Source organism: Saccopteryx bilineata, chromosome 1 (genome assembly GCF_036850765.1).
Source record: "Saccopteryx bilineata isolate mSacBil1 chromosome 1, mSacBil1_pri_phased_curated, whole genome shotgun sequence".
NCBI classification, from domain to species: Eukaryota; Metazoa; Chordata; class Mammalia; order Chiroptera; family Emballonuridae; genus Saccopteryx; species Saccopteryx bilineata.
This window is the reverse complement of record NC_089490.1, coordinates 322,465,617-322,487,144: the sequence shown is the minus strand read 5'-3', so window position 1 is coordinate 322,487,144 and position 21,528 is coordinate 322,465,617.

The following is a 21,528-nucleotide window of genomic DNA, read 5'->3' as shown; positions in this document are numbered from 1 at the left end:
CTATATCTGGAATATACTCTCAAAATCACAAGTATATGGAGAATTCAATTCTCTGTCACCAGTGTTTGTAATTATATTTCTTAATTTTAACAGAAGTCATTCCCATCTGTTTTCAGGAGGAAAATGTCTTCAAGAGCAATTTTTCCAATGATGCCTTTTTGCTACCTTGCTTAGAGTTCTTAATCATATTTGTAAACAAAAAGCATTTAAAAAAAATGTTCAACACCCTTGATCTCTTGGCTGTTTGTCTGAAAGCAAACATGCTGGTGCCAGACTTCTTTCAAAAATTTCCGGGCTAGACAATATAAATTACCATCTAGGAATTTTTCTATTGACTTGATGACATAAGGAAGGAGACTGTAGAAATTAGAGACACATCATAGATAACAACTGAGTTGATGCTTTTTAATTACCTTGTATCTTTATGGGTAATGGAATCAATCTCTCCATCATGCATAGTGAATGACTTCTACAAAGCATGTGTGTGGTAGAGGGATAAACATGAACCCAAAGTACCCTCCTTATTTGAGACACTGATTGTTGAATGTGTATTTGCAGATGAAGCAGTTCGCATATTCTCTTTCTCTTCCTAATAAAGGAAGTATAGATCTTGGTCAGAAGTATAACATTGATAAACTGAAAATATTTCAGGTTTGTAATAGTATTGGAAATCAACTTCCTCCTTTCTTGTTTTTCCTATTTACTTTTTTTTCCAAAATATAAAGGAGTAATTGGGGGGTGGGGGTGGGAATAGAGATTAATTTAAAAGATACATCTGTGCACACATCTATTAACCTAGCAAGCACTAGAAAATGCATGCAGCAGAGAGGAGGGAAAGAAAAAGTTGATAGAAAAAAGGAAATGCATAGGAAAGTGATGAGACAGAAAGGAAAGTTTGGCTGGTACAGACTTTCATCTTAATTTGAATAAACCAACTAGTTAGAACAAATGATAATATGAACATGCTTCCCAAGACAGTGCATTTTATAATATATTCACAAAGGAAACATGATTTAATTGACCTGCGTGGGAAGAGGAGACACTTTAAATAAAAGGAATTTCTAAGAATAGAAAGATATTTGAACCACAGATGAGAACATAAACTACATTCTGACATATCATGTATTAGCCTTCAATTTAATAGTCTCTCATGCACGCATTTCCTTTTCCTAGAAACTGATTAGAATATACTTATATTTTCCATTATTCTTTCCATTTCCTCTGTTCTCTGGAAAATATTTTTTATGAGGTTGTGTTCACAGAATTGCATTTACAGCAAGCTGTGAGCATTATCCTGAATATATGTTCTCTGTTGGATGCCAAGCTATCAGGTTCTCTCCTAAAATTGACTATGTTGGATATTTTGGAGTAAAATAGAAAATAATAATGTAAAGAGACTATTTATATGCAGTGGTCAAAATCTTTATGGTTCCAATTATATACATATATATGTTTTGTATATATATAGATGGCTATTATGTATATAAACATATGTACATATCTATATAAATAAGCAGAGTGATTTCTTGTGCAGAAAATTCAAGGGAAGCTACAATAGCAATGATAACTAATAATTGCCACCTACCAGACCATAAGCTATTTACTAAACTCTCATTATTTCATTTAGTCCTTTGAAAAACATTATGAGCCGAATAGTATTAGTATTATTTGTAAAGATGAAGAGGTCAAAGTTTTCATAGGATAAGTAGCTTTTCCATAGTCGTACAAGTGGAAGGGGCACAGGCCACATTTTCTCTTAAAAAATATGATGCCAAAATCAGTATCATTGTCCTTTCAACAGCAAAGAGCAGATTAAAAGTAGGGGAAAGTGAAGGTGAGAAAATGAGGAATGGTTCTCAAGTGATACCACAAGCTAACCTAAATTGTTTACCACAAATATGTATTCTTTTCAAAAGAGTGGCCACAATTATACTATACCTTTTAGAGAGAGATCCTTACAAACTCTGGTCAGTTATGCATTTTATAGATTCCATGCTATTTCAAAAATCTCAGATTTAAAGTTATTCATAGAAATGAGAAAATTGAAATTTCTGATGGATATCTGCTTTAAAAGGATGCTCTGTTAGGTAATGCACATTTTTCTAAAACAATAATACAAACACTAAATAAAAACAAAATGCTTATTGGGGCATACAAATAGAGAAAGGTTTAAGAGGGCAATTTCTTGAGGCATTTCTCAAGGGAAGGTTATCATTATCAGCCCACTGATATGACTGGGAAAAAATGAAATACTTGGAAAAATAAATACACTGCAAGTGACTCAAGCTCACTAAGCAGTGAAAAGTAGAGACTGCAGTTTTGTTGCTAAGCACTTACTACAGAGGAAATTGTTTTATCAGTATGTACATTAGAAATGTCTTTATTAAAAAAAAAGAAATTGAGTTAGTGTTCTTTAATTAAAACAGGGGGACCTACAGCGCATTCCTGCCATGTTTGGAAGAGTGATGGCACCTCTTGGAGAGATGGGCCAAAGGATTCTCACTGGCAGCAGTTAGGGAGAAAACAAAGAAAATTAACACAAAACAGCTAATGATATACCTTTCACAAAGCCCATGTACAGAAATTCCTGTACTTTATTATTGAAATTTTTCCTAATATCTTTTTATTTTTAAATTATAAAAGAAAGCTTATTTAGAAAGTTACAGAGGTGGTCGAAATAACCAGCTGGGCTGAGTAGGCTCAGGAAACAAGTTACAGAGGCAGAAGAAGGGCCCTAGGAGGCTAGCTGAGGAAAAGGCAACAGTAACAGCCTGGGGGAGGAATGGGGGAGGGGAAAGGCCTAGCTGAGGGAGAGCATGCTCCCAGTATCATTAAAACTGTCCCTGAACTCTTACAAAAAATACAATAACTTAAAACAGGGGTCAGGAAACTTTTTGGCTGAGAGAGCCATGAACACCACATATTTTAAAATGTAATTCCGTGAGAGCCATACAACTACCCGTGTACATTATGCATTATCCAATAAAAATTTGGTGTTGTCCCGGAGGACAGCTGTGATTGGCTCCAGCCACCTGTAACCATGATCATGAGAGGTAGAAAATGAATGGATTGTAATACATGAGAACGTTTTATATTTTTAATATTTTTTTTTATTAAAGATTTGTCTGCGAGCCAGATGTAGCCATCAAAAGAGCCACATCTGACTCGTGAGCCATAGGTTCCCAGCCCCTGATTTAAAAACATTTAAATTAAAGTAGTACAAACATTTTTTTAAAAAAGCAAACTATGAAAAGTATAAAATAAAAATAAAGCTTTCATTTCTCTAACACCAAATTCATTCCTCATCCTTCAGGATAAACTACTGTTTTGATTTCTTTTGGTGATCAACAAATATAACTTTAAATAAAACATAAAAGTAATATATAAATATATAATAGCATAAGCATAATATTATTAAATATATTCAAATAATATATATCTATAAATAACATATTGAAATAATGTGTTATAAACATTATATATTATATTAAACATTTTTTATTTAAAATAAATTATTATTATATATATATTTTAATGAGTGAGAGAAACACAGGTACAGACAGACAGGAACGGAGAGAGAGACGAGAAATATCAATTTATAGTTGTGGCACTTTAGTTGTTCATTGATTGCTTTCTCATACATGCCTTGACTGGGGGGCTCCAGGTGAGCCAGTGACCCCCTTGCTCAAGCCAACAACCTCAGGCTTTAACCCAGCAACTTTTGGTCTCAAGCCAGCAACCATGGGGTCATGTCTATGATCCCACCCACGCTCAAACTAGCAACCCTGCACTCAAGCTGATGACCTCTGATCAAGTTGGATGAGCCCATACTTAAGCCAGCATCCTCGGGGTTATGAAACTAGGTCTTCAGCATCCCAGCCTGATACTCTACTTACTGCACCACTGCCTGTTCAGGCTATTTTATATCCTTAATTAAATTTATTGGGGTGAAATTGGCTAATAAGATCATATAGGTTTCAAGTGTATATTTTTATGATAAATGATCTGTATGTTGCATTGTGTGCCCACCAATCAAAGTCAAATTATCTTTTATCACCATATATTTGGCTCCCATTCAGAGGTGGATTAAGGTCAGTTGAGGCCCCAGGCAGAGAAAAAAATATTGGCTCCCTTAAAAAAAGAGAGATAAAGACAGGGAAAATAAAAATACATGTTAACCATATTTTTAAATAAATAAAAAAATATTACATACTATTAATGTTAAAATTGCACATATGAATCAAAACTTGGTGTCATAAGAAAAAAGTATAAAGTTGGGGTTTTGTGGGGCCCTTCAGAAGTCAGGGCTCAGGGCGTGAGCCCTCTGTGCCTGCCATTAAATCCACCTTGCTCCCTTTACCATTTTCTAACCCTACCCCCTTCCCTCTGATAACCACCATTCTGTTGTATGTGTCTATGACTTTCAGTTTTATATCCCATATATGGGTGAAATCATAGGGTTTTTAGCTTTTTCCAATTGATATTTCAATTGATATTTAGCATGGTCCATATTCTCAAGGTCCATCCACGTTGTCACAATGGATGTATTTCACATTTTCTTATGGCTGAGTAGTATTCATAGTATACATACACCACATCTTAGTTATCCAATCATTTATTGAAGGACACATTGGTGTTCTCCATGTCTTAGCCACCATGAATAATGCTGCAATGAATAAAGGGTGCATATATTGTTGAAAGTAAATATTTTTACATTTTTTGGGTACATACTCCAAAGAAGAATTGCTGGGTCATATGATAACTTTATTCTTAAAATTTTAGGAACCTCCACACTATTTTCAGTAATGGCTGTACCAGTTTACATTGTCAAGAGCAGTGAATGAGAGTTCCTTTGTTCTTCACAACCTCTCCCACACTGGCTATTATTATCTGTCCTCTTCATAACAGCCATTCTAACAGGCTGTGAGGTATCTCATTGTAGTTTTGATTTGCATTCCCTTAATAGCTAATGAAGTTGAACATCTTATTATATATTTGTTGCCATTTTTACATCTTCTTGGGATTTCTTTTAATTTTCCATTTTTTTAATTGGATTTTTTGTTTGTTTGATGTTGAGTTGTATGAGCTCTTCATATATTTTGAATATTACTCCCTTATCAGAACTGTTATTTGCAGATACCATTTTCCATTTAGTTAGTTGCCTTTTTTTACGTTGCTGGTTTCTTTTGCTATGCAGAAGCTTTTTAGTTCGATATAGTCTGATTCATTTATTTTCACCTTTACTCCTTTGCCTTTTGGGTCAAATACATAAAATCTTCTCTAAGACCAAGGTCTATAAGTTTAGTACCTATGTTTTGCTCTGTATAACTTATTGTTTCTGATCTTATATTTAGGTCTTTGATCCATTTTGAATTCAATTTTTTACACAAGGACAAGTCATAGTTTAGTTTTATTGTTTTTGTATGTGGCTTTCAAATTTTTCTAGCATCATTAATTAAAAATGCTTTCTTTTTTTCTATGTATGTTCTTTGCTCTTTTATCAAAAATTATTTGCCCACATACAATTGGTTCTATTTCTGGGCTCTCAATTCTTCTGTCCCATTGGCAGTGTGTCTGTTTTTCTGCCAATATCATGTTGTTTTGATTATTGTAGCTTTGTAGTATAATTTGAAATCAGGTAGTGTGATTCATTGGGTTTTTTTTTTTCTCAGAATTGTTTTGGCTATTTGGGGTCTTTTGTAGTTCCATACCAATCTGATAATTTTTTGTTCTAACTTTTTTGAAAATGTCATTGGAATATTAATGGGAATTACATTAAATCTGTATATTGCTTTGGTATGAACATTTAAAATATATTGAATCTTCCAACCCATGAGCACAAAATATCTTTTCATTTAATTGTATCTTTTTTCAATCTCTTAATTATCTGTTGTAGTTTTTAGTATATAGACCATACACATGCTTCAAGTTTTTATTATTTAGGTTGCAATTACAAAAGAGGGTTTTTTTCTGAAATTTCATTGTTAGTATACAGAAAAGCAGTCGACTTACACATTGATTTTATATCTACCCAATTTGTTGTTTATTGCTTCGAATAGATTTTTTTTTTTTTGGTATAGTCTATAGCAGGGATAGTCAAGCTTTTTATACCTACTGCCCACTTTTGCATCTCTGTTAGTAGTAAAATTTTCCAACAGCCCACCGGTTCTACAATAATGGTGATTTATAAAATACAAAAGTAACTTTACTTTATAAAATTTATAAAGCAGAGTTACAGCAAGTTAAAGCATATAATAATTACTTACCAAGTAATTTATGTCGAATTTTTGCTATGTTTGGCAGAATAAATTTTTTATAAAACAACTTACTATAGTTAAATCTATCTTTTTATTTATACTTTGGTTGCTCCACTACCACCCACCATGAAAGCTGGAACGCCCACTAGTAGGCAGTAGGGACCAGATTGACTACCACTGGTTATGGGGTTTTGTTTTTTTTTAAATAATTATTTCATCTGTAAAAAGTAAGGCTTTTACTTCTTCATTCCCAATTTGGATACTTTTTATTTATTTTTCTTGCCTGATTACTCTGGCTAGATCTTCTAGTACTATGTTGAATAAGAGTGGTGAGAGTGGACATCCTGACTTTAGAGGAAAAATTTTCAATTTTTTACCATTGTGTATGACATTGTGATACTTTTCTTCTATACTTATTTTACTAAGTGTTTGTATCATAAGCAAAAGTTGTATCTTATTGAATGACTTTTCTGCATCTTTTGATAGAATCACATAATTTTTGTCATTTTGAGGGGGCAATATGCTGTATGACATTGATTTATTTGCATATATTGATTCATTTTTGTTTTCCTGAAATAAACCCCACTTGGTCATGAGGCATTATTTTTTTAATTGTATTTGATTTTTTAGTATTTTGTTTATGGTTTTTGCTTCTGTAGTCATCAGAGATATCAGTCTGTATTTGTCTTTTTCTGGTTTTGGTATTAGGGTTATGTTGGCCTCATAAAATGTATTACAAAGTATTGCTTCTTTTTCAATTTTTTAGAAGAGTTTGAAAAGTATAGATATCACATCTTTTTTGAATGTTTGGTAGAATTCACTAATGAAGCTGTCTGGTTCTCAACTTTATCTTTTGGGAGGTTTTCAATGATTGTCTCAATTTCCTAACTGTTTATCAGTCTATTTATATTTCCCAATTCTTTATGATTCAATCTAGGAAGGTAATATATTTCTAGAAACTTATACATTTCTTCTATGTTATTGAATTTTGTGGCATATGGTCTTTCATAATATTTTTGTTTAATTCCTTGTATTTCTTTCAGGTCAATGGTGATTTCTCTTTCTGCATATCTTATTTTGTTTATATGAGTATTTTCTCTTTTCTCCTTAATGAAAATAGTGAATTGTCAATTTTATTAATCTTTTCAAAGACCCAGCTCTTTGTTGTATCAATTTTATGTATAGTTTTTTTGTCTTCTATTTCATTCAGCTCTTCTCTAATTTCATTATGTACTTACTTTCTTCTGATAATTTTGGGCTATTTTTGTTCTTTTTCTAGTTCTTTAAGAAGTAATATTAGGTTGTTTACTTGAATCTTTTTCTGTTTCTTTAACTCTACCTGTACTTACATAAACTTCTCCTTTTACTACTTTTCCTGCATCCCAGATGTTTTGCTATATCATATTGTCTTTCTTGTTTGTCAGTATATACCTTTTCATCTTATTTTTATTTCTTCTTTGAATCATTTTTTGTATGATGTTTAATTTCCACATATTTGTGGTAGCATTTACTTTTTTTGCAGTTGATTTCTAATTTCAAAGCATTGTTGACAGAGAATATGCTTGGTATAATTTCAGTTTTCTTGAATTTGTTTCTAGACTAGTTTTGTGACCCTACATATTATCTATCCAAGTGCACTGGAGAAGAATACATAATCTTATGTTCTCACATGACAGGCTCTGTAAATGCCAATTGTGTCCATTTAATCTAACATGTCAATTAAGGCCTATATTTCTTTATTGATTTTTTTGTTTCTATAATTTATTTCAACTGTTAGTGGAGTATTTAATTCCTCCACTATGATTGTGTTTTTGTTAGTTTTTTCCTTTGTTCTGTTACTAGTTGCTTTGTATATTTTGGTACTTCCTAATTAGGTACATATATATTGAAAAGTATCATGTCTTCTTGATGAAGTGACCGCTTTATCATTATAAAATGTCCATTTCATCTCTTGTTAACATTACTATCTTGATATCTATTTTATCATATGTAAGTATGGCTCTACTTGCTTTTCTGTGTATGCCATTTTCTTGGAGAATCATTTGCTGCCCTTTTACTTAAAGTCTATCTTTGTCTTTGTGGTTTAGATGTGTCTAATGAAGGCAGCATATGTTTGGGCTTTGTTTTTTGATCCTATCTCCTACTCTCTGTCTTTTATTGGTGAGTTTAACCTATTTACATTTGAGGTAATTATTGATGTATAAGGATTTCCTATAGCCATTTTATCTTTTTTGATTTTTGTAGCTCTGTGTCTCCATTAGTTCTTTTGTATGTGTGTGTTTCCATCTATTGCTTTTGTTTGGTAATATTACATTCTTTTATCCCCTGTTTTCTCTTTTTAAAATTATGTGTCTTGGTTTTGTGTGTGTTTCAAACATATAGTGGTTTTTTTCCTTTAATATATCTGATATCCATTCTTTACAAATTCAGACCTTTACATCCTCATTTGTGTTTTTTTTTGTTTTTGTTTTTTTAATAAATAATCCCTGTTTGTTCTGTAAATTCGTTGGTGAAATTAGTCATAGTTTTGTGACCTTTTGTTCTTTGTTTCAGGTAGAATAATCATCTTGAATGTTGTGGAGGTCTTCTGGTGATAAATTAGCTCACATTCTATATATCTAAAAACTTTATCTCGCCTTCATATCTAAAAATTAACTTCACTGGATATATTTTTCTTGGCTGATAATTTCTCTCATTCAGTAGTTTCAATATTTGGTTTCACTCTCTTCTACCTTGTACAGACTTCTACCTTGTACAGTTTTGGCTGAGAAGTTTAATCATAACCTAATGTGTTTTCTTTTGTATATTACTTCCTTATTTTCCCTGGATGCACTGAGAATTCTTTGTCATTAATTGTGTGTGTGTGTGTGTGTGCGTGTGTGTGTGTGTATGTGTGAAAGAGATAGAGACAGTCAGAGAGAAGGACAGATAAGGACAGACAGAAATGGAGAGAGATGAGAAGCATCAATTCTTTGTTGCAGTTCCTTAGTTGTCCATTGATTGATTTCTCATATGTGCCTTGACCAGGGGCTATAGCAGACTGAGTGACCCCTTACTTGAGACAGCAACCTTGGGCTCAATTTGGTGAGCATTGCTCAAACCAGATGAGCCTGTGCTCAAGCTAGCGACCTCAGGGTCTCAAACCTGGGTCCTCCGCATCCCTGTCCCACACTCTATCCACTGAGTCACCACCAGGTCAGGCTTTTTCATTAATTTTTGACCATTTAATACATTGTTCCCAGGAGAAGGCTTTTTTTGGATTGAGGTTATTATGTCTTCTGTTTGCTTCTAGCTCTGTTTATAGGTTTGGGAAGTTCTCAAAAATTTGTTTCAATAGGTATTCTGTTCACTTTCTTCTTTTCTTCTCCTTCTGGCATGCCTATATAAATGTTTCTTTTAAATGTTTATCTTATTGGTTTTTAGAGAGAGAGGAAGGAAGAGAGAGACAGGAACACTGTGATGTTCCTGTATGTGCCCTTACCAGGGATCAAACCAGCAACCTCTGTGCTTCTAGACAATGCTTTAACCAATTGAGCTATCTTTCCAGGGAAGGCCTATATTCTAATACTTCTCTTTCTGATTGAGTCAGATTGTTCTCATAGAATTCTTTCATTTCTTTTTATGCTTGTGTCTTTTTCCCTCTGAGTCATTTCTAGATTTCTATCTGTAATATTACTAATCCTTTCTTCTATCTGGTATGCTCTATTTCCTATGCTTGCTAGCTCATTCTTGATCTCTTCTTGAGTTCTCTATAGTTTTTGTTTGGTTCTTTTTTCAAAGTTTCTGTTTTTTTGGTTAAGTACTCATTTTGCTTGTTGATTTGTTTTCTGAGTTTATTAAAATGCCTATCTGTAATTTCTTGCATCCCTTTGACATTTTTTGAACTGCAACCTTAAATTCTCTGTCATTTAAATCACTGATTTCTATATTTTTAAGTAATTTTTTGGTTATTGATTTGGCTATTTAATTTTTTTTCTGAGCTATTTTGCTACCTGGGTTATTCATAGTTATTTGATGGAGTCCTTCTCTTTCTAGGCATCTATGTATGGGTGGCACTTCTCTAGTGATTTAAAAGAAGTCTTTTTATTATTTTTAGTAGTTGGTGCTAAATCACAAGTTTGTTAGCATTCTTGCATTTTTCTGGCTTTTCAGATCTTTACAGGATTGTGGAAAATGGGCTGTGTTCCCTGGAACAGTGTGTTCCTCCCTGTGATCTAGTTGCCCTTGTCCCTGAGGTCTAACCACTCAAATCCCTATTCTGTCTCACACAACCAGATGCCTCCAGCAAACAGTGTGGCCTCAATATGTGGGATTGGGTTAAACTGGGGGAACCCAGCTACCTTCTTTGTTGCTTTGCCCACCCAGCAATGGAGACCAGTAAACCTCCCCAGCAATCCATCTGTGCCTCCACTTGACCCTGGAATTAGTTGCAGAGTGTGCCCTTTGCTCGGGGAAGAAGTGTTTCTGTTAGTATCAGTATTCAGGTTTCAGAATAATGTGTACTGCAACTTGACACTTGAGCAATGAGAAGTGAGCAATGGGAGGCTAAGAGAAGTTTCCTGGCTTCATGGCTTTGCTCTTCTGTCTGGAATGCCAATTGTTAGACAACTTTGGCTGTACCTCTGTGCTTATTCCCTGCCCAGGTCACTGAACTCAGCAGCAGCTCATACTGCCCACTCTTGCAGAATGATCCTAAATTCCTTTGCTCTCCCTGGCTGAAAGGTATGCCAACCACAACCTGATTTCTCTCTTTTCTCTGCTGAGCCCTAAAGTGAGCTCCAGGCTTCAGGGCTGTTTATGTTTCCTTTGAGCTCTTTCCCCTTCTCACCTTTACACTTTGCTCCCACTTTCCACCATTATGTGGATCTCTCAGAATATTTTGTGCATTGAGCAGGGAATCCTGTGTTGAATTATAGCTTTTCAAGGTATTGAAACTTCAAAAGAAGATCTAAGGGGATTTTTCATTCTACCATTCCTCTGACACCAGTCTATACTAAACTTTAAATAATATGCTTATGCTCATATTTTAATTCATGTCCTTCAAACAATGAATCTGATCACTGTTTGCTATAAAAATTAGGGCATTACTTATATACTTCTCACATGTTCTGCCTTTTTAGCCTCAGAAATTTTGTTACTTGTTTCAATAGTTTATATAATTAGAATTTGTACTGTTTACATTTTATTTACTAATGCTAATTGTCTCTACTTAGTTATGTTAGCAGAATTTCTAAACTAAGGTGTGTGAGCGACCTGCATCAGAATTCCCCTATCTGCTCATTAAAATGCAGATTCCTAGGTCTATCTGCAGGGATCCAATTAAGCAGATCTGAGATGAGGAGTAAGGATTTGTGTCTGTAACAATAACCTCAGGTATTTCTTTTGAATACTAAATACCCAGAAACAACTGGCAATTCTAGTCTGAAACTGAAAACAATAAAATATATATATACACGTTCCTGCATATGTTCTCACTGCAGTAACAATAGAAAAGATAAAATACTATACTATTAAAATTAGTAGCTCAAAAGGGAACCTTGCTGTATTAAGATCTAATGCATCCATCTTTAATTTCTTTCTGCCTTCCTTCAATTTTTCATCTTACTCAGCTACCAGAGATTTGTGTCAAATATATACAATTTAACCCTTCTTTAGAATGTTTTTGTAGTTGGTGAATATTCTTGAGTATTACTCCATAAAGTGCATGCATATGACATTGAAAGTATTTTTATTTTGCTCATATACTTCATAAATAACGAGCATAAATTTAAAGGTTCCATTGTTTTTCTATCATAATTACAAAGACATTGATTCTAATTCTGGTATGCATGATTCTAATGAGACAAGCACTACCAGTCTGATGGTTGTTCCTTTTTTAGGTATCCTGATGTTGTTTTGTATGCAAATCCCTCTGGAATCTATTAAGGTATGTATGCTTGAAGTTGTGAAATTTCTCCAGGTAATAGGTCTTTGCAAAGAATGAGATGTACTCCTCTAGTGAAATAATCTTCTGTAGATGTCACCAATTAACAAGTACATCAAAGGCATGTAGGTTGTTATGGTCTGTGTGCAAGATGCATATAAATGCAAAGTGAGTAATGTTATTTATTTTATAATTAGCTTTTCTCTCTTGACATTTGAAACTTTCATCTTTTAGCAATACATATTATTTAAAATAGAATAGGAGCCTCAAATAATAAACTGAGTTTTGATCTGTCTCTTACATGTAATTAACCTAGTTGTTTTACATTTCCATGACTTTGTTTCCTCAGCGCAATGACCAAAATGTATCTCAAGGTTCTTTTTGTGATTGCATCAGGGTAATGATTCAAAGTGTTACAACTTTTTTTTTTACAAATATATACTATTTATATAGATATATAATTTGCTATTCATCCTAACATTAGGATTAAAACCTCTTAAGTTTTCAAGTTTTACAGCCAGTCCAGTCTTCTACTTGAGTATGTAGTTATTGTATACAGTATTAAAATGTTTTATTTTTTAAAGTTTCTTTAAGCATGTTCACTCTGTTTCAATGCAAAAGAGTTATGTCATTTTGGAGATATATTTTTCTAATAAATAATGATAATATATGCCATGGTTTATAGGTCTGGCTTTTAAAATGTACTCATTTAACATTAGTTTGATAGTTGCTTAAAGGGAAAGTGATAGCTCAGAATATTCTGTGGATGATAAGGCTTTGATCAGAGTCTTTCTTTTAGTCTGAGTTGTTGGATTTGGTTCTGAGGAAAATTTTTATGCATATCAGATAGCAAGACAATTTCTTCAACCATTAAGATATTGTGTTTTCCCTTCCTTAGCTTAATTTCTTGTAACAAGGCTATTTTTCAGGGTATTGAATTTTTTTGTAACAAGGAGAAATGCATGCTCTATTACTTCATCATTTACATATAAATGAGCTCCTCCTCTGATTCCTATCCTTTGTTTTTATTCTGCAAGCAGTTGTATATTTGAACAAGTCTTTCAGACCACATACAAAATTTGAGAATAAAAACAATTGGCAATATTACATTTGGGAAATGTTATTACTTATTTACTCACTTCTCCTTAAATTTATAGAGTCAGAGATTATACTTGCTATGGAAAAAAAATAAAATTTAAGTATAATAAAATTGATTTGGCACATAAGAATAAAAAGGGCCTAAAGAACATATATAACACAGGTAAATTTTCCAAATATTGATTACTAACTCATGTTCTAAGAGTTTGAAAAACTCCATGTCATTCAGTTTGATTCTCAATAAAACTGACAAGTTCAGGGGGGCCACATGGCAGGACTGACAAGCTCAGTACGCATAAGTAACCACACAGTGTGGTCTAATCACAAATTTCTAACTAGGCAGGTCATAGCGGGTGGTCATGCCTCAGGCCTACAGCTTACACAAAGGTCAGTGATCATCTTAAGTGAGCTTTATCCATTGTTTTTATCTTTTTTTTTTTTTTGTATTTTTTCTGAAGCTGGAAATGGGAAGAGACAGTCAGACAGACTCCCGCATGCGCCCGACCAGGATCCACCCAGCACGCCCACCAGGGGGCGATGCTCTGCCCACCAGGGGGCAATGCTCTGCCCCTCCAGGGTGTCGCTCTGTCATGACCAGAGCCACTCTAGCGCCTGGGGCAGAGGCCAAGGAGCCATCCCCAGCGCCCGGGCCATCTCTGCTCCAATGGAGCCTCGGCTGTGGGAGGGGAAGAGAAAGACAGAGAGGAAGGAGAGGGGGAGGGGTGGAGAAGCAGATAGGCGCTTCTCCTGTGTGCCCTGGCCGAGAATCGAACCCGGGACTTCTGCACGCCAGGCCGACGCTCTACCACTGAGCCAACCGGCCAGGGCCTATCCATTGTTTTTTTGCATCTAGGATAACACATCTCATCTTTGAAATTTCTGAGTAATTTTTTTTTCTATTCCTAAAGGCACAACCATCAACAGCAGAGCACGAGACCACCAGAGCAGGAGACCACAGGACCCCTCACTATTAAATTGTTCCCAGATAACATCTCTATGTGCTATAAATGCTATTTACTATCCTGTACCCACCACTGTAAAAGAAGTATGTGTTTCTCCATTTTGCCTTTTATCCAATCCCAGAGATTTCCATGCTTTGCTTTCTTCTACCTCAAGTTACCACCATGAAATTCCCTGTACCTTCTTTATCTCTTCTCTATTGGTTTTAATGAATAAAGAAGTAAGCCGCCATTCTCCAGAGCATTTGAGAACTTGCTCTCTACCCTATGTCCTCAGTTTGGCTCAAGTAAGCTTATAAAAATTCTATATGGGTTTGAACATTTCTTAGGTTGATAAGCACAATTATAATTTACCACAAGTTATCAATTTGTTCTTAGATATCTATGCTTTGATTTTTACTTTAATGCCCACAGTAATTATAAATACCCTATATTAGATATTTATCTCAAGAAAGCATATACTCAGGTAAAATATGATTATTAAGAAGTCTCATTTATTTAATTATTTTACTTTTATACTTTTTAAATATATTTATATAATTATTTTAATTACAGTGAGTTTCTGGCTCAGGATTTTCTAATATATATATAATATATATATTATATATATTTTTTACAAGATTAATAAATATAAATTGTAAAATGTACAAAAGTACCAAGGACATAAAAGGAATTGGCCCTGGCCAGGTGGCTCAGTGGATGAAGTGTTGTCCAAGGTCACAGATTCACTCCAGGTCAGGACACAAATGAGAAGGTATCAATGAATATACAACTAAAATGGAACAACTGAGTAGAACAGCAAGTTGAAGCTTCTCTTTCTCTCTCCCCTTCCTTCTCTCACTCAAATCAATGGACAAAAAGAAGAAGGAGAAAAAGTTATTCTCTACCCTTTATAGTCAGCTGCCACTCCCAGTTCTCTATTAACCATTTAGGGATATAATCACAAATCAACATTTATGCCAGAGAAAGCATGACCAAATGCTTTTGTATTTCACAGAGGGGTCACATTTTTTTCAGCCTAAGACCCAATTCCAAATTATCACAAATAACAAAACACTCCCACAGACCTGGCTGGTTAGCTCAGTAAGTTAGAGCGTCCCCCCAAAACTCCAAGTTTTTGGGTTCCATCCTAAGTCAAAGCACATACAGGAAGTAAGCAATAAATGTACAACTAAGTGGAACAACAAATGAATGCTTCTCATTCTCTGTCTCTCACCCTTCCTCTCTATGTCTATGTCTTTAAAATCAATAATAAAAAATTAAACACTACATGAACACTAACTTCTCTTAAAAGTTCTTTTATTTTTGCCTCTAATCCCCAGCACCAGCTATGATCACAAAAAGAAAATCTCAAAATTACATTGACTATAAAATTTCAAATTTTCTTTAATAAAACAATTAATCTATAATTATCATTCATAAAACATGAATGTATATTTTTTTCACATCTTTCACCTGGGTCTGGTACCTACTTTTTGTTGTAGTCTATTCCTCTTTAGAATATTCTATTTATTACTTCCTTCTGGAACAAGTAAAAACTTGGCTTCCACAAATTTAATACCCAGATAATTTTTTTTCCTTTTACTATGATTTATTACACATATTTTTCTCCTGGCTTTTAAAATGTTAAAATAGTAGTTACAAAAATAATCTTGGAGCCTGGCCTGTGGTGGCATAGTGAACAGAGTCAACCTGGAATGCTGAGGTGACTGGTTCAAAACCTTGGGCTTGCCAGGTCAAGGCACATACTAAAAGCAACTACAGCAAATTGATGCTTCCTGCTCCTCCCCCAACCCTTTTTTTTTTTCTCTCTCTCTCTTCTGTCCAATAATTCAATAAGTAAAATCTAAACAAAAATAAATCTTCCCAATTTTAAAGAGTCAAATCAATGTAATATTGTACCACATTTTTTAACATAAAACCATTTAAAATAAAGAAGATTGCATAAAATGAGAATAATCATATATGCAGTTAAAATTTATAAAATAGAATTATAAAGCTAAAAAGTAAAATGATTCAGTTTCTCTATTTTCAGCTGAAAAATACTAGCCTTAAAAAAATACTAGCCTGCCTGACCAGGCGGTGGCGCAGTGGATAGAGCGTCAGACTGGGATGCAGAGGACCTGGGTTCGAGACCCTGAGGTCACCGGCTTGAGCGTGGGCTCATCTGGTTTGAGGAAAAGCCCACCAGCTTGAACCCAAGGTCACTGGCTCCAGCAAGGGGTTACTTGGTCTGCTGAAGGCCCGCGGTCAAGGCACATATGAGAAAGCAATCAATGAACAGCTAAGGTGTTGCAACGCACAATGAAAAACTAATGATTGATGCTTCTCATCTCTCTCCGTTCCTGTCTGTCTGTTCCTGTCTATCCCTCTCTCGGACTCACTCTCTATCTCTGTTAAAAAAAAAAATACTAGTCTTATTTTTAAAGATAATTGCTTTCTGGTTATAAAAGTCAGTATTTTTTTTTTAATGTTTTCAATTACAGTTTACATTCATTATTATTTTGTATTAGTTTCAGGTGTACAACATAGTGGTTAGTTGATTACATACTTTACAAAGTCTTCCCCCTGATATTTCTAGTACTCATCTGACACCATATATAGTTACTACAATTATTGACTATATTTCCTATGCTGTACTTTACAGCCCCGTGACTGTTTTATAATTACTAATCCATACTAAAAGTTAGTAAGTTTATTTTAAATTTAAAATATGAAAAATTCAATAAACCTAAAGAGAGAAATGTTATTCATAAAGTCACCACCTAATTATAACAACTGTTGATATCTCAATATGTACAAATTGCATCATATTTTCTACATTTAAAAATAGTTTTTCCTAATCTGCTGTTACTGTACATTGTTTTAAAAATCTGTCTTTTCACTTAATAACAAACATTGTTTTATACATAAAGAATTGTTTATCTGCTTAACTTTTTCTGAACGCAAACTCTGACCACAATTTTGAGCATGATTTGTTAAATTCATAGTCCTATCATGAGTGACAATACCCACTGAACAAATACTGTCTGATAAAATACCTATTATTTGTATTGTATATTGCTTTTTTCTAATAAGTTACTTTATATTACTACTATTCAGACAAATTAAGGAAGCCACTTCCTTTTAACTAGTGCCCTTCCCAGATGGCCAAAATATCCTAAAATTTTATTAGAGTTTTTCTTGAGTAAAGAATCAGCATTTATTCCTTGAACACACTAGTGATTGAAATGAGGCCCTCCCCTCCCATTCTCCCACAGGTTACAGCTTATCTGAGTGCGGCAGTGTGTGGAGACAGCTGAGAGAGGAGAGAGATGGTGGGGAAAGATAGTTTGTCCTGAAATGTCAGTAGTTTAGACATTTTTTTCCTTTGCCATACAATCACAATAAAAAATAATTTGGAGAAAACTGAGGAGACTTTCTTTCAGAGAAAGAGAGGGATTATATATAAACTAGCATGTATTTTCTGGAAAACAACTTGCCACTCTATATAAAGCTGCAATCATGTTTTTGAAGAAGTAATATCACATCTGTCATTATATCACAATAAAATAATTAGAAAGTCAAAGATTTTTTTTTTTGCTACATTTCTCTTATGCTTATCAACTGATCCCAATTAGATAAATTGTGGTATATCTTTACAAAAAATCCAGGTAATAAAAGTGTTCATAAAGAAATGCAGTATGAGATATATTACTTTCCACACTGGCCTGAGCCAATTTAGTCTTAGACAACCATAAGTTATTTGGGCACTTGTAATATTCACCAATAGTTCTGGGTGCAGGGTAGCTGCTCCTCTAGAATTATCTCACTAAAAAGTAATAGTTAGGCCCTGGCCGGTTGGCTCAGTGGTAGAGCGTTGGCCTGGCGTGCAGAAGTCCCGGGTTCAATTCCCAGTCAGGGCACACAGGAGAAGCGCCCATCTGCTTCTCCACCCCTCCCCCTCTCCTTCCTCTTTGTCTCTCTGCAGCGAGGCTCCATTGGAGCAAAGATGGCCCGGGCGCTGGGGATGGCTCCTTGGCCTCTGCCCCAGGTGCTAGAGTGGCTCTGGTCGCAACAGAGCGACGCCCGGGAGGGGCAGAGCATCGCCCCCCCCCCCGTGGGCAGAACGTCGCCCCCTGGTGGGCGTGCAGGGTGGATCCTGGTCGGGCGCATGCGGGAGTCTGTCTGACTGTCTCTCCCTGTTTCCAGCTTCAGAAAATACAAAAATAAATAAATAAATAAATAAATAAATAAATAAATAAATAAATAAATAGTGAAAGCAAGTCTCTGACTCATTCTGCTACACATGCTGACTTATGTTAAGCAATCATTTGTTTAAAAACTGACTGATACAATGAATGTTCTGTTAAGTTTCTTTTCAGAGTTTGCAAAACATCCTCTACTAAAGATTCACCTGAGGTGCATGGGGCCATATACTTGCTGCAGTATTCATTGAACCATCTACGAGGGTCATGTAACCAGGAATTCTCAGAAAAAGAAACAGAACATTGACTATTTAGGGACCAAGCGAAGGGAGTATCCCTAGCATTACAGTTTAAGGTGTTTCCTAAATTTTTATACTATGCTAATGTAAAGATGAAGTATTTCTTTAATAGTCTAGTTAATTCATTTATCAATACCATTTGTGATATTCATTTTGTGAATTAATTAATTTCACCAAAAACCCAGTTTTAACATACATTACATCATGCAGCTATGGCAGATGGGCCATAGAGATAGCTAGGTTACTCACTGTAGCAGCCTATGTAGTGTGATATATCTGAAAAATGCTACCTGACTACATCTGGAGTGTGAATCAGCGATTTAGGAACTAATGATCCCTAGAGCATAGCTTAGAAAATATAATAACATTGACTATACAGAAAAATTTTAAAGTTTATTGAAGACATCAAACATATATAACAAGGTATGTGAAAGTTTAATAAAAATATATATGTACACTATTTTACACTATGATTCCAGTTATATTAAAATGTGGAAATACTAATTACTACTGAAAATACACTGAAATTTTTTTACTATAAATTATTGTATTTTTCCTTATAGATGTTTTATTTTTTAGAAAATATAATAAGTACTATAGAATGAATAGAAAAACAAGAAAATTATATTATGTAAACCAAAAATGCATAAATTAGTCTAGGAATGTCTCATGTGCTATATTTTAGGCAATGGAATTCTCAAACTTGATTGTCTTAGTTAGTTTGGGCTGATCTAACATAAATACCATAGATTAGGAGGCTTAAAAAATTGTTTTTCTTACAGTTTTGGAGTCTGGGAAGTCAAGATCAAGGTGCCAGCAGATCCAGGGTCTGTTGAGAGATCTCTTCCTACTGTGTTGATGGCTGCTTTCTCATGGGATCTGCACATGGCAGAGAGAAAGGAAGAAAATAAGTCTCTCCTGTCTGTTTTTATAATGGTACAAAAACCAGTTGTGAGGGCTCCAACCTCATGACCTAATTACTTTCTAAAGGCTCCACCCACTGTTATCATCACATTGCAGGTTAAGGCCTCAATATAAAAATTTTGGTCCTTGGGACACAAACATTAGATCCCTAACACCAAACCTACATAGAGTCAACAAGATCAGTATCATTTCATTGACTCTGCTTTTGATTTGTAAATAGATAACTCTCAAGCTTTCTTGTAAAGCATTTTTCTTTTGCTTGTTCTTATTTAATGACAATCATGGTTCTGTAAGGGCAAAAATAAGTTAAAAATTAGGGACTTAGTTCTCCCCTTTCAAAAGAAGGAAAGGGATTTTCCTGCTCTCCCTTTGCTTAGAGTATTTACTTTAGAAACCTTTGTAAATTGTCTGTGTCTCTTTGAAATGTATGTAAATCCTTCTAAAAGCTAAATCCTTCTACGGGCTTTATGAAACAGGACTGTCTTCAAAGACTAGGCAACTATCTATTTGTAATGGAAACATCTGAGGAATACAGTGTCCCTACTTCCCAGTTTCTATGGGAGGGTAGGAGCTGAACTTCAGCAGGCTTCTTGCTCCGGTTTGCAAAACTACCTCTGGTTGTAAAGATATCAGTAGTTTATTTATTCTTTGCACTAAACCAATAGATTATCACAAATAGTTGACTCAAATATGAAGTAAATGTAGGATAAACTGTGTGTGACAAATAGTGTCAAGTCCTCTTACATGAGGACTAGCTATTGTTTATCCTAAGAACATATATGTAATAGGATGTACCTGTTTAGCTATATAGAAGTATATAGAATTATAATATTTCTTTTTGTCTTTACAATCTTTCAGTAGATTGCCCATGATGCACATCGCCTTCTGGTTTAATGTATATTCAATAATAAAATTGTTTTTCTTCCACCTTTGTGGAGAGGTCTGTGTTGGGAGGACATTTTATTTTTAATTACATTTCCCCAAAGATACATACTTTCAAAATCTCTTCTAAATTCAATTTAAAATCTTTCATTTATAAATAAATTTCATTTATTCCAAGAAATTATCATAGAGATATTTGTTTGCAAATAAGATTTTTTCTTATTTTTCAGGGGTTTTTTTTTGTTCAAATATTTGTACATATTTTAATTACAAGATGAACAAATACAAATATTAAAAGGTAAAAGAATCCAGAAAAGGGCAGGAAAGGAGTTAAGCTCTATTCTCTCATCCCTTCACACTTAGTATCTCTACTTCTGTCATGTAACCAAGGCAACCATTTGACATTTATTTCCATACACTTCTCCATGTTCCTATATTTCCATACCAAAACATCCTTGCAAGCTGTGCAGCGCTAGATTAAATAGAGACTATTTTAGAATGCAGTGAGTGTACAAGTTTATTTGATGAGGTTTATTTCTAAGTCCCTCCATCTCTATTCCCAGTTGTGGGGCTTCTGAGAGTGTCAAACAAAAGTTGCACTAGATGGAATAAACAGGATGGAGTTAAACAGGAAGAAAATTTTCATTCAAGACTATTGCGTTGGCCCTGGCTGGTTGGGTCAGTGGTAAAGCGTCGGCCTGGTGTGCAGGAGTCCTGGGTTTAATTCCCGGCCAGGGCACACAGGAGAGGCACCCATCTGCTTCTCCACCCCTCCCCCTCTCTTTCCTCTCTGTCTCTCTCTTCCCCTCCAGCAGCCAAGGCTCCATTAGAGCAAAGTTGGCCCAGGCGCTGAGGATGGCTCTGTGGCCTCTGCCTCAGGCATTAGAATGGCTCTGGTTGCAACAGAGCGACACCCCAGATGGGCAGAGCATTGCCCCCTGGTGGGCATGCCAGGTGGATCCTGGTCGGGCGCATGCGGGAGTCTGTCTGACTGCCTCC